We start from the raw sequence: 13623 nt of genomic DNA on the forward strand, positions 1-13623 counted from the left end.
AAATTGACAGAACAAAACATGTATACCACTTGCATGTTGACAAAGTTTAGATTACAGTGATCAACCGTACGGAAATATAACGTTGAAAAACTATGAGGGTTTTCAGTAAAAATCGCACAAAAGTATCATGCGTAATTCAAGCATTCATTCATTAAATGAAGGACTTTATGTTGCTTCGGTGACGCGATTTCTTTGCTAATAATTCAATTTTGATGCTCTTCCTCAACAATTAAAGCTCTCCCTCGCGATTCACTGATGGACGATGGGTTGATAACGTCGTTGATTTGAAAATTGAGAGGAACAGATTTAAGAGTTGCGAGTCTCCTCCTCTTCCCATATTTTTGTTCGATGTCAAAGAATTCAAGCCATGCACTACCTAAATACCTGTTTGCAATTGAATAAAATGAAGACCATGATATCTAAAAATATAGTTTTCAATGCACAGTTTTTTCCGGCATTATGGAGCAGGAAAGGTAAAAGAATCGCAAAAACAAACGGCCAACACGAGAGTCACACGAGAGGCAAAACGAAAAATCAAAGCATGGAGTGCTGCGATTTTGTTTACTTGAGGCAACTTTTCAGTATACCAGTTTTGATTGGACTAGGGGTCAATGCATATTTCATGTAGCCGGTGCCTGTTTACGATTTAATAAAATTATCAACTATGATTTAACTTAAAACATTAGAAGCATTATTAAAAAAATGATCGAAAAAAGATAAAATTTGGAATATAAGAAAACTTGCTAGAAATTTGAAATTTGGTTGTGAATGATACAAATACATATGACACATTCCGGCGTTGCAACGTCACGAAATTTATGAATATTATGAACAACAATCGAACAAATGCTATTTTGCGCTACTTTAAGCGTTTTTAAGAAAATTGGGCACAGATGAAAAAGAAAATAGAATGAGAATAAAATTTTGATCAACAAACAAAATCAAAATAAGGATTACTCACTAGCTACATCTACTGACAATAATTATTAGAATCTACAGAACAACGACAGCATCAAGGGATGTGTATGTGTGTGACAAATTGTCCAAGGCATTGTGCACATTGAAATCAATCATCGTAATCGGCTACGAACTTATTTGGCTGGCCGGAAACACTGTTTCCAAATGAGGCAAGTTTTGTAAAAGAGTTCTGTTGAAAATGCTGATTAAGTTTAATTGCACGCCAAAGTACTGCTAAGTCAACATTATGTTCTCGATGGAATTGAATGCTGTTTTCAGAACTTAAAAATAATTTTCCACTTTTTATAATTTAATGAAATTTAAAATATTCTAATTACATGCGCTATGGACGACCCTTCGATGCAAAACTGCCATAAAAACTTGTCGAAAAGTTGGAGCTCTCCACCGCTAGAGGCAGCACCCTGCATGTCCTCGTTTTTGAACCTCAAGTTCCACGGATGTGCCACAGTACTTTGAGGGGATCGAAAATAGCTCCAACACGTGCTAGGCTAGAGCATGCTGAAAGCGGTAATCTCTTAATTGACGAGCACTCTGCGTCTCTATCCTGGTGGAATCCAGGTCTACCGGAGAGGAAGTTCGCATCCTGGAAACCCTTGGTCGGCCGATTCACCTGGATAGTGATGGATCTGGGCTGGGTATTATAAAGCATTGTTCGGCTGGACGGTGGATTACGGCCGCACGGAGGTAAATCTCCAATTTCCGATTTGTGACGATGGCGGCGAATCGATGGACACAATGGCCATGGTGAACGGCGGCTTGATTACGGAGATTATGCAGTGTGGAGAGCGAGTTATTGAGTTGGCCAGTGGGCCCGTAACGATGTTCTAGGATAATTTGTTAAACAAATTTCGAAAAAAGAGCGAAAAGCTTTAAAATGTAGTAAAAAATTGGCTGAATTAAGGTGGTATTCCACTACGACAGACTTTGTTTACAAATAAGTCAATTAGGGGAAATATACCCATTTTAATCACTCTAAGCAGTTCGACCGATTCTCATCACTTTTGCCGTTTTCCGCTATGAAATCAACATTTTCAGATGTATCAACAATGGAGAGTTGCTTGCTCACTTTTCTTTGAGCTATTTATTACTTTGGAACAGTCAAAAATACTTTATTAAAGCTGTAATTCAAGTTCTGATAGACCGATAATAGAAATAAGCCGAAAAAGGTTCCCCTACTAAAACTCTTAACACTTTTGAGGTTTTTCAGCAACAGTATTGCTAAAACCATTTAATTAATATTTTCATTTAATCAATTTGATGTTATCAATGACAGAAAAACATGGCATTTTTGATTTTTTGAAGCCAAAATTGATTTTTTTGCGTCATAAAAAGGTTCATGTTTTTGTTCATGTTCAAGTATAACATTTTAACTGTCGACTTCATACACTGTTTGAGGTTTTTAAGAACGATGAGAACCTAAAATCAAATGAAAAAATAGAGTTATCTACGTGCGCATGTAAGTACACGAAAAAGATAGAGGTTAAATTTTGTACCCGTCAGCAAACACAAATAGTAAACAAGTGTGCGTGAGATCGGGCTTAGATGACTCTATAATTATCACACCGAGGAAAATCAGTTCCCGGAACGTTTTGACCTCATATTTTTTAAAACGTTTCATGAAATTTGAACAATTATTCACGATTATGTCAACTGAATTTATCTCTAGAGTTAAGGGATAACCGATTCAGGGTGGCGACTCAAATCTCATTTTAAAGTTCTAGACTTTTCCAGAACCTCCAATAATAAGATTTTTCACCCACAATTTTTTTTTTTTTGCAGATCGAAAACTGATTAAACAGGACAAACATAAATCATCGATCAACATTTTTAAACTGATAAAATATTCGAATTCTTTGTGAGGCTGAATATCAGAAACGATTTTCAATGTTTCAGAGAGAGAGAGAGAGATCGTAGGAAATTTTCAAAACTTTTAAAAAATATTTTCCTCAGGAATGCTTTTAAAATACAATAAAAAACGAAAATTCATACTTAAAAGTTGCTAAAACTTGAATAAGGTACATTTAAAAAAAATTAAATTACTTTTTGATTGAAAATTTGATTTTGCTTAAAAAACGATTCTAAATATTTTTTTGTTCCTGTTTTCGATATTTGCAAAACGATTTTTTTTTTCAAAAAATCATATCTCCTAAACCAGATTTTGCACCATCACGCACTATGGCTCAGAAGATGTACTTTTTAGGCCCACAATTATAAAAAAATAGAAAATTTAAAAATACGTATTTTGAAAATTTAACTTTTAGTGATTAAAAGTCAAATTTAAAATCGGATTTATTTTCCATGTACATATTTTTTTGGGAAAAGTCTCAATCATAACTTACAACTTTGCCGAAGACATCAAATCGATCAGAAAATCCTTTTTCAAGATACAGAATTTCATACACACAGTCCAGACTCGATTATCCGAAGTCCTTGAAAAAAATTCACTTCGGATAATCGAATCAGGGTTTTTATGGAAACTCATTTTTTTAGAATTTTTAAATCCAAGATGGTGGCCAAAATGGCGGTGATGAAATATTGAAACAGACTTTTTGTAATTTAATAGGCAATCAACTATTCAAATTTGACTTAAATGGGGTCGTAAAACTTGAATTTGATAAAAGTTAGAAAATAAAAAAAAATACGAAAAAAAATGTTTTTGTTCATGATTTGATAATCCGAAGTCAAACCTTTGGATAATCGAGTTTTCGGATAATCGAGCCTAGACTGTACATAAAATTGCTTCTTTTGACATAGTGAATGCATCGACAAAGTTTCATCGGAATCAAAAAATAAAAATTTGAAACAATCGCAAAAAAATAAGAAATTGTAGGAAATCACAATGAAAATATTGAGAAAAGACGTGAACGTACATTGAATATATTTTCTTACCGAACGCTTAATATAATTTCCAGGCCTCTCTAAATTGGCTAAAGTGACATAAATTACGTTTTTCTACGCCAATTTAGCATATCTTTTATGACTTTTTTTTATCTTAAAAGGTCTTTTGATTTTCGAATAAATTAAAGTAAAGAGATGAATCTAAACTTTAAGTTAAGTTAAAGATTGACAAAATATCCCAAAATTATTGAAAAAAAAAGTTCAAAACTTTACGCTTTGAACTCTAATTGTATTTAAAAGTACCCTCTACTAAAAATCTTAAACCCTTCAAGGGCGCTTCGAACCCTAAAACGTCATCCTGTCATTACTCAGTACAACAACCTAATCCAAATCCATCAAATTAGTCATCACAAAACGGGTCAACCACCCGCCCCAAGGAGTGTCCTCTAAGAACACTCAATTGCTCCGCTAACACCGATTACAACCTGCAGTGTGGGACTTCCCCACTAATCGAAAATTACGTTTTCCCGCTAAATTGATTGACAACCGACCGCCCCAGCACTTACTGCGCTGTGCTCCCCGCTGTCGGTAAATTGTCCCCTGCCTTCCCTGAACTGCCATTAGAGGGGTAGTTGGTTGGAGTCTTGGGTCACATAATTGAATGTAATCACCCGGCCCGGCGCTGTCAACTCATTTGCCACCATCAGCGTCTCGCGGAGGTCCTTCCACGTGTCGCCTCCGGCCGAAAAGCAATTAATTTCCGTTAATATATCGATCACGCGCGCAAAAAATGTCTTTTATTGTGGAGGTCTTCGCGACGACTCAGCACACACACTCGGCAATTAAATCCATTGATTGCATTTTAGCTCGCAGCCACTCAACGCAGAACTTGAACGCGCAGGTCAAACGTCTCAAAGAAGTGAGGGGGGCGCCGTGATCCTCCTCCTTCATCGTCTTCAGTGCAGGTGTCTAAATATTTATGGTCCATCATCGCCGTGGCGGCGACGACGCCGGCCTGTTTGTCTTTCGCCGCGGCTGAAAAACGCAAATCGAAATTGATTTCTAATGATGATTGAAATCATAAGTGCAAAACGCTCCTTGATGGGTTGCGCGATCCGATGCCGGCCCTCGACCCGCTAGGTTGGTTCAAAGTTTGAGAAACGAATTTTTGACTTGAAAATCACGTGAAACGAAGCAAAACGTGATTGTTTCCGAAATTGTCCGGTAGATGGCGTTGTGAACGTCCAGGTTTGAGGAACTCAACTTCCTAGTAACGATTCGAACAACTTTGTCGAAGATCGCAGCTCGATAAGATGTATCACGGCAAAGTTACAGCCGTTTCATGTTTGGTGGGACAATTTTTTTAGGGGTTAAATGGGCAACTAACTGTAAAAAATGTGGTTCTTTATTGCTTTTGAGTTGCAATTTGTGGTGAAATATCTTCAAATCCAAATTGTTTTAAAAACATACCATTTTATTTTAAGTTTAAGAGGCTACATACATGTAGAAAATCACAAAATTTCATATTACAGAAAATTTATCAAATCAACTGAAAAGATGATTTTCAATCACTCCTGAAAGATTCATGAAAATTTTGCCATTCGCAAAGCGAACTGTCAAACTTTGTGAGCGTTTTTCTCTGAACACCAAGTTGATTTACGGGTACCATGATATTTCGAGATGGGATAAACCAAATCAGCTGATATTTGGGGTGAAGACTCGCAAGACATATCCCGTGTGCATGACGAAGCCCTATTTTTAAATTTTGCATTTTTAAAAAATACAAAAATAAAAAACTTTCCATTTCTTATATGAAAAACATAAAAATATTTTTTTTAAATAAACTTTTTGAAAATCGGCCTTAGTCATGCACACGAAACTGGTTTAATGAGTCTTCACCAAATTTTGAGCTGATATGGTCAAGGCAGTGTTGAGATTCGTGGCACCCGTTTTTTGAAAATGCCTCATACAGCTGTATCTCGGCAATGATACAACCAAATGTCTTCAAATTTATTTTGATGATAGTTGAAAAAGAACATTTTAATGTCCTGCAAACAGATTTTAAAACAAGTTTAAGTTTGTGCTCAAACCAACCTCTGACATTTTTGCCGATTTACATGTATGTAACCCCTTAAGCGAGTTATCAGGGTTAGCCCATTTTACCCCAAAAATAATTGCCCCAACATATCTTAAAGCGGCTGTAACTTTGCTGGGTTAGGCCCAATCAACTAGCGGTCTTCGACAAAGTTGACCAAAGACTATTAAGAAGGTGTCTCCGATAAACTGACGTTTCGACCCTTCACTTTGTCTTCTTCAGGGCTGTTTTGAAAGCATTTTCCCGCCAAAACTTGGACCAGCCTACCGTGGCTCTTTCTCCGCAGGTGTTTGCAAGCGGGTCTCCATCGCGCAGTACTTATGCATGCAAATTTGGCCCCCAATTAACAAATCCCATCGCGCGATGCACTTATTGAGGCATTTGTGCGGCGAATTACTCTACCCTTGGGCTCTCTGAATCATCCCCGGGCAGCCTCCGTTAGGGACACCACAAAGAACCTCAACAATGTCAAGCATTCAGCCTCCCCCCTTTGACCAATAAATTGCGCTGGCTGTCACAGCCCCGAGTTGAGCCTGGTAATCCCATTCGTCACATGGGATCGCCTCTGACAAAATGTTTCATTGATTTATTCGCCCGGGGTTATTACGACCGTCGACGATCCGGCGCGACCAACTGTGACGAACCCGAGTGTCGCCTCGCGACGGAAATTCTTCAGCGTTCTGAGTATTACGATACTTGAGGCATCAACAATCGGAGGCCTTATGGGCCGCACACAGTAAACAAGCGACGACCGCAACAAAAGCGACGACGACGCGCAATAATAGTGCCGTAAAATGGACGGGACCATTCAAACAAATTAGTATATTGTCCGGTTTCGGGTAGAGTGACCTGCCAACAAAATCGCTTTTGAACGAGCGATTTTCGTTGCAATCTGAGCAATCGCTCCGAATCTCTGTTAAAAAGCGTTCCAGCCATACGCTCTCAGAGCGCGGTGACAGTCCAGTTGGCAAAAGCGCGCGTCGCGCGCTGGTAATTGAGTTCGAATCCCTTCTAGAGGGTCACCCTACCGGCAACAACTGACGCAGCAAGTGCGTCGTCGTCCGTCTCTGTCTCGTAAAATGCGTGAATTGTTCGAACGGGGGGCCTGAACTTTTCAAAGTTTCAGGCGAAGCGGACCTGCTCCCTGACTTGGTCGTCGTCGTCCCTTAATATCGGTTGACGACGACGACGTTGCTGCACTAAGCACGAGCAGCACCATATCGTAATGGATGAAATTCATTAGAAAGTTTCCGTTTGTTTTATGTGTTATGGCCACATTCAGAAGTTAAGTCTCGCTCGCAGCAGCAGCAGTCGAATGGAATTATATGTGCGGTTGTTGGGGCTGGCGCTGGGTCTTGGCTTGTGACAGAATGAGACATGGGTGTGTGGGATGGTTGGGTGTGTGTTTGTGTTTGTGGGAAGGTTGGGATTAAGCTGGAAGTTTCAAGTTTGAATTGTACGGAAGCTAAATAAATAGAAATAATGCCTTTATCCGGAATTATTAAAGTTTCTCGGAAGCATGGAAAAGTCGTTTGGAGTTGGATTCTATTTTTTCAATGCATTGCGAAACAGTTTCATATGTCTTTTAACTCAAAAATTAAAAAAAAAAAACACAAAACAATCTGTGGGCAATTCTAAGCCGATTTAATGTCTTAGGCAAAACTGCTGTTGTCTATAATTAGAAGTTTTCAGAAAAAAATAGATTCATGAAAAAACAGATATTTTACAAGAATTTCCATTATTAAAAGTTGCATTCCCAAAAAACGATTTATTTGCAATGTTTGAAATTCTCTGATATGATTTAGGGAAGTAATTTTAGTCTTTTGATATAAAAGCGCAAAATCTGGTACAAAAAATAAGATTTTTTGAAAAAAATATGATTTTTTGAAAAAAAAAACTTAAAAAAAACAGCATGTAAAACAGTTTTTAGATGTAAAATTCAATTTTCAGCACTTGTATCACAAAGTAACATTTTTCATTTTTGTTTTGTTTTGAGCGATGAATTAACATAACACATGGATGTTTGTCAAAAAAAAATCCGTTCAAAAGCGTTTTTTTGGAATTGCAAAAAATGTTGATAGCAACTCGTTGCAAAACTTGACTTTTTATGCACTCGTCATATTTATCCAACTTGGTAAACCTCGTTGGATAATTGTACCACTCTAAATGATAAACTGATAAATGTTTTTCTCTTTTATATAAATACATTTGTTTTTATTTGTGTAATAATAAGAAGTTATTTTAAAATCAATTTTGAATGCTATTATTTTGCTTTTCATATTATTTTATATGTTTTGTTTGCTGTTGATTATTGACATTTTTTATTTTGTTTTTCTTTTGTTTGGTTTGGTAATTTATAAAAAAAAATCGTATCTATCAATATTTTTGATGAATTGCATTTTTTTAAATGGTTTTCTTTAAATGTCTGTCTGTAAAACAATGATATTTTGTAAACTTTGATCTAGATTTTTTCAATATCACGTTTATTTAAATTTTTAATTTGAGATATCAATTGTATCAGATTATTATATGTATTATGCTGTATTTGAATTTGCAGAATTTTCTAATTTATTTTTATAATTATTTTTTGTATTTGATGCTTCATGTATACGCTTGTAAAATGATGTTTCTTCAGTTTTAAAAGTTCAAAAAATAATATTTATTTTTATTTAATAAAAAAAAAATAATGCACACGTTATAAGCTGCATTTTTATTCCTTTCATATTTCTTTTAAATATTTTTTTTAAGTTTAAATTTTAAGCTCAATGAAATTATAAAAATCAGCTTGTGAATGTTTTATTTTGTTTTCAAACTATAATTTTTTTAAGCTTTATATTACAAAAAAAATGAATCCACTAAAAAAATGATTTTCAATCACTCCTGAAACTTTCATCAAGATATTACATGATTAAACTGAGTTAGAGACGATTTTAAGCTCGACATTTTGCCGTGTGCAAGGCGAACTGTCAAATTTTCTGAGCTTTTTTTTAACACCGAGTTGATTTACGAGTGCCACGATATCTCGAGATGGGATGGACCGAATCGGCTGAAATTCGGGGTGCAGACTCTCAAGAATTATCCCGTGTGCATGACGAAGCCCGATTTTGAAATTTTGCTTTTTAAAAAAAGACAATAATCAAAAACTAGCGATTTTTTATATGAAAAACACCAAAATGTTTGTTTGTCAAAAAATACCAAGGGTTTTTCGGAATTGCGAAAAATGTTGTTAGCAACTCGTTGCAAAACTTGATTTTTTCAGCATTCATCGTATTTATCCAACTTGGTAAACCTCGTTGGATAATTGTACCACTCGTGTTGAAATGATTTCACTTTGCAACTTGTTACATAAACTACAATTTTTTGTGAAATTTTCAGATTTTTTTTAAATATAAAAAAATATTTCAAAATTTTTGGATCAAGGGCTGGAATCACTTATTTTCGAAATTTTCAAATGCTGCCAGATTTTTAATATAGCTAATTATATAAATAGAAAAAGCACAAAATTACACAAAAGTTTGATATTTTAACAGTGATTTTTTATAAAAATATTTTTGCATGGATGCTTTTTCTAAATTTTTTAAAAATTGCAAAATACTAAACATTTTTTCGAAAAAAAATCATCGTAAAGTGCCTACCACATGAAGATGCCTTTCTAAAAAAAATAAATTTAAAAATACGGTTGGAAATTCTACGTGGTTTATGCACGAGCCTTAATTGACAGTTGACCGCTATACAATTTTGTTATTTTCGAGTTATTCAGAGTTATGAAGATTCGAGAAATCGTAATAGAATCGACCGTTCATCAGAAGATTAATTTATATTTTGTGATCATGGAGCAAACCCGTTGAAGGGAGCGTTCTTTAATAAAGTTACGCCAAAAGGATTTTTGGGACCCCTCCCCCCCTCCCTTCGTTACAAAATATCCATGCAAATTTAAAAAAAAAAACTTTGGAGTGTAACACAACCTTTGTCCCCCTCCTCCCCAACTGCGTTACGTCATGAAACAATGTTCCCTAATATTGGTATTTTATTGCAAAATGGTCACATTGTATACAATTTTATATTTTTATCATATTTTGTACACAATAGGGCTCTAATATAATTTATAACAACTTAACCACTAAGATCACCTTGAAAACTTTCTCCACCATAACCATTAAAATCGATTATCACACAAAACCTGCTCCCTCTTTTGAAACCTCACTCATTACACTTAACGTTACACGCCAAACAACTGACAAGCAACAACAACATCAAACGCCGCCCACCCCTCAAAAATACCGAAAATTTTCCGGTCCCATACCGGCTCATGGCCTACCTCGGCAATGACAATTACAACCGGAGACAAAACCAGAACCGTCGTGCCACCAACCCCCGAAGGGGTCGACCAAAAGGGGTCCTAGCCCAGGTCCGTTCGTTAGTTTGCCGGCCTGCCTTTGTCAGGCTCATTAAAACAATGTCATATTCGGAAAACGAGGGACAGCACGCGCTGGAAGGCATATGACATCGAAATTAGCACCGTTTTTCCCCGCGGGGGCTTAAACCGGGTAATGAGGGGGTCGCGGAACTGGTTTTGAACTAGCCAAATGGAGTTACAAATGGGTTGTGGTAATGGGAGTTGTTATTGCATTTGGAGCAATAATTTGATTTTCGAAATAAAGCGAATTGAAATCAGAGTGTACAAGCGCAGCCTACTGCGATGAAACAAAAGCGGCCAGGTCTACCTCACGTGGTGTTCACCGTAGAGATGATTCGTTGACAATAAAATTCTGAAACAGTCTGCTGCGACAAATCTTCAATAAAACAGAAGTGGCCAGCCCAGCCTTACGAGCTGTTTGCCGCAGAGACAATTCGTTGAAAGAAACATAATCAACGTAAAAGTCTGATTATCTGTGGAGCACACCATTCTCGCCAAAGTTCCTAATTGATGAAGTATTGTGGTTTTTCGCTGGAATCAGCCGAAATTTTCCAACGGCAATAAAAGTAAATGCGGCCACTTTCGGCCGTCAATAATGCGGCAAGTTGAGCACCAAGAGGTACACATTTCCCACACAAGTCCTCGGAGTTCCGGCTCCATAAAGTTCTTTGTTGGAGTTCGCTTCGCGAACAAGTCAACTGGAAAGCGAAACCGGAAGCTCATATCGGCGAGTTCGACGCACAAGTGACGTGGACAAAAAATTCAATAAATATTTATTATATTGATTTTAATTTGAGTGAATGACTAATTTGCACCGTCCCATCCCTCCCCCCTCATGCGGAGTTGGGAACGAAACTCTATTTTGCAGACTTCGAGTGATGTGGTGAAATATACAGAGTCCGGTGAGAGTGGCACGGGTTTCAGTCTTTTTTTGTTCCAATTTTATTCCTGTGTGCCATTTTCAATTTTGCATATTGCCATTTTTATCGCCGGGGTTTTACGTACTTCACTACTCGGGAACACCCTGGAGAGGACTGTAAATTGGGGACGGTTTGTTGGGGGTCCTCATTAAAGTTTTTATATTTCTTTATTTTGAGAACTTTTGTCTTTTTAACGTATTTTTAATTTGGGTTTTAATAGTTAAATATCTATTTGAACTATATCAATATTTTTGTTTAAGTTAATCAATTTGAGTTTATAATTTTTGGTTTTCTTTTTGTTTCAATAATTAAAACATTGATTTTCATATCATTTTAAAACTCTTGATGAAAAAAAATAGTGATTATTAAAATGCATTAATTTTTAATTCATTTAGGCCGTTGCAAATATTTTTTTAAGTTTATGTCCCTCGGCTCTGACCAATGTCGAGGGGGCAAAAATAAAAAAAATATAATTTTCATTAAAATTTGAAGTTTTTTGAAAAAATATTTTTTTTGCCCCCTCCTTATTCAGGTCAACTTTGAAGGGGGGAGGGGGGGGCGTGGGGCGACATAAACTTTGAAAAATATTTGCAACGGCCTTATAAGACAAGTTCATTTTTTAAATATGAAAATCTGAATTTAAGACAAATTTTTCAGAAAATTTCAACAAATTTTATAGATATTTTCATAAATTCATTAATATTTTGCAAATTTTTGGTAGTTGCAAAACTGTAATAATGTTTAATTTTTTTTTGAGATTCTTTTGACCACATTTTTAAAATGAAGTTTGATAATTAGTTTTTTTTCTGCGGTGCTGGTTGGTTATCGAAATACAATAAAAAAAAATCAACTGTTACATTCATGCATATCAGTAAAGGAAAATGAGTTTAAAATTATTTTCAGTTGATTGAACATAACATTACATTAAAATTTTCAAGCTGTTTGAATTATTATGCCTTATTTTTTTATTTTTTTCCTTATAATAAACTTGTATTTTTTATTATTTCCTACTTTTAATTTTATTTTAATATATTTTTTCGTTTGTTTAATTCTAAAATCTCTGAATTTATCTGAATTTATCTCAAGTTTTTCGAAAAAAATTGACGTTTTTGAGATGTCTAAGTTTTTCAATATTGTTTTTTTTAGATTGAATTTTGTTGATTTTAGTTGAACCTTTTAAAAAAATGAAATAAATTTTTAAATGTTTTCCTCTTTTTCTAAAATAGATAATTTTTTTTTATTTGAGTATTATAAACACTTGCATTGATATTTGAATTGATCTTGAATGCTTTTGTTTCTTTTTCCTTTTTTTTTCTTATTATAAATGTTTTAATTATTGTTATTAATGAACAATTTTCATTATCAAGTTTTTCTTTTATTTTCTGTTTCTTGTATACGTTTTAATATGATTGTTATTTTTTTAGATTAAAAAAATTATAATATTTCTTGAAAATTTCTTTAATTATTTATAATAAATGTACAAATTTTAAGCAGCATTTAAAAAAATTATAATATTTCTTGAAAATTTCTTTATTTATTTATAATAAATGTACAAATTTTAAGCAGCATTTATTTATTTCCATTAAAAAAAAGTGTTCAACTAAATTTACTTTTAGAAAATCTTCATTTTATGTTTTCAATTTAAAATTGTTTTAATTTATTCATGTAATTCGTTTAATTGTTTCATTCATCAATTCATCAAAATTTCGTTTTTTTATGATTATCAGATAGGATTAAAATCTGTTGTTTTTCAAACATTGATGGAGATTTTTTGCCTACCTAAATTTTTAATTTAAGAAATCAATTGTTTCAGCTTATGTTTTGTTTTTTCAACGTTTGAATTTACAGTTTTTTTTATTGATTATTTTTCTTTTGTTTTATGTTTTTTATACGATTTTTGAATGATTGATATTTTTCAGGATCATGCATTTAAAATATGAAAATTTACTTAATAATTTTGTTAAAAATCTGCATTTAAGATGATTTTTTTTGCTGTTTTTTCCTGTTTTTTTTATTTTATTTTATGATTTTCATACACACACACACACACACACACACACACACACACACACACACATACACACACACACACACACACACTAAAAATCTGTTGGTAAAATCACCTTTGTAAAAAAAGACTATATTGCACACTGTATGTACAATTTTTGCAAACATAAAAAAAAGTTGCAACCGACTTGATTCAAACCCAGCACCAAGAGTACGGACTGGCGCCTTAGCCCGTTCGGCCATCAGCCCATTGAATCTAAATCATGGTGTTTTTAAAGTTTTTAAATTAATTTGATAAATCAAAATTTTTCGATTGCAATTAATTTGTTTAAATTTAAATTTAGATTTTTTTTTATTTGTAATTTCTT

General features: G+C 34.4%; 1 protein-coding gene across 1 annotated transcript in view; it reads right to left on the reverse strand.

The window, feature by feature from the left end:
- Positions 1–13623, reverse strand: part of LOC6051880 — a 95802-nt gene that overhangs the window by 38895 nt on the left and 43284 nt on the right. The gene's annotated exons all lie outside the window — the stretch shown is intronic.

Source organism: Culex quinquefasciatus, chromosome 2 (assembly GCF_015732765.1).
Source record: "Culex quinquefasciatus strain JHB chromosome 2, VPISU_Cqui_1.0_pri_paternal, whole genome shotgun sequence".
NCBI lineage: Eukaryota > Metazoa > Arthropoda > Insecta > Diptera > Culicidae > Culex > Culex quinquefasciatus.